Source organism: Triticum aestivum, chromosome 6A, assembly GCF_018294505.1.
Source record: "Triticum aestivum cultivar Chinese Spring chromosome 6A, IWGSC CS RefSeq v2.1, whole genome shotgun sequence".
Lineage (NCBI taxonomy): Eukaryota > Viridiplantae > Streptophyta > Magnoliopsida > Poales > Poaceae > Triticum > Triticum aestivum.
The window spans coordinates 568,755,426-568,757,235 of NC_057809.1; positions in this window are offsets into that span (position 1 = coordinate 568,755,426).

Here is a 1,810-nt window from a genome sequence, read left to right on the forward strand (position 1 = left end):
TTTCCTTTTTTCTGAAATTCATAATTTTCAAAAAATGTTCGCAATTTCATTTTTATTCAAAATTTCATAAAAAAAATTACGAATTACATAAATGTGTTCCTAAAATAAAAATGTGTGAATTTTTTTATTGTGCCATAAACAGTTCAAAATTGAAAAAATATTCCCATTTGTTAAAAAATGACGGTATTTTTTAGAAAAATCAATATTTAGAAAAATGCATTTTAAAAATGTTCCAAATTGAAAAATATTTTGTTTTCGCGACAAGTTCAAAAATTGAAAATAATGTTTTCGTTAAATAAAAAAATATACTATAACTTTTCTGAATCTTCAAAACATGTTCCTATTTTTAAAAATTGTTTGCAACTTAAAAAATGTTCGTAGTTTGATAAAAGGTTCACGTTTTTAAGAAATGTTTTGTGAATTTCTGGAAATGTTCCATTCAATTTTTTTATTCTTGCTTTGTCCAAAAATGTATGAAATTTAGAAAAAATATTGTTTGTAATTTGGAAAATGTTCATGTTGCCAAGTATATTTGGCAATACATAGTTATCAGTTTTTGAAAAGTTCAAACAAATCAATAAAAATGTTTCGACGTTGCATTATATTCTTTAATATTCACGCTGACCATTGGTTAACATGACGCGTTTGTTTGAGTGGCTATCGATATGTGGTCTAGTCTTTGAGGTCGTGTGTTCGATCACTCCCATACTGGGCCTGCTCCGCAACCGGCACATCGAGCTAAGTCGGCTTGTTCAAAATAAAGGACACCATAACTTATTGACTTCCATGTGGCAATAAGAGAGAATATGACGGTAATTATAATTGAAATAAATTATGTACGTGCCAATACAAGAGAATACAGACATGTGGGGGTCTTGATCGATTCTTATAATGAGCTGGAGGCATGCAATTTTATTATCCCATTGCAAAGCACGGGCATGTGTGCTAGCAATTTATCTATATCGATACCTACTAATGCTAATACTAATACTAATACTAATACTAACACTAATAAAGCAAGGTGCGTTTCTCTGATTTTTTTCATCCGTACACCGCAAATAGATTATTATTTTTCTATCCGATGTGGTACTAAATCTTCTATGTTCGTGCAAAAACAATTCGTGCAGAATTTTGTATATGGGCCGCGCGCACTATGGCCCCGTAAAGTCAGCCCATTTTTTCTTGCCCATGTAGTAACAAGAAAACCTATTTCCCGCACAAGGCGGTATATATTTTAAGGTACGCACAGGGCGCCCAAAACTCAACGGCCCATTTATGCTTGTGTTTTGTTTCCCTTTTTCTTTTTCTGTTTCATTCTCTTTTTGTTCCCTGTTTCTTTTTTTTTGCCATTCTAAGTCTATTTTTATTTTATTTTGAAATTCAAAATTTTCTAAAAAAATCGCAATTTCATTTTCATTCAGAAATTCATAAGAAATGACGAATTACATAAATGTGTTCCTATTATAAAAAATGTTTGGATTTTTATTTGTGCTAAAAAAATTTCAAAAATTTAAAAATATCCCCATTTGTGAAAAAATGATTGTATTTTTCTAAAAAGTCAATATTTAGAAAAATGCATTTTAAAAATGTTCCAAATTCGGAAAATATGCTTGTGTTTTGTTTCCATATTTCTTTTTCTGTTTTGTTCTCTTTTTGCTTTCTATTTATTTTTCATTTTGCTCATTCTAAGTTTTTTTTCCTTTTTTCTGAAATTCAAAATTTTCAAAAAATGTTCGCAATTTCATTTTTATTCAAAATTTCATAAAGAAATTACGAATTACATAAATGTGTTCCTAAAATAAAAATGTGT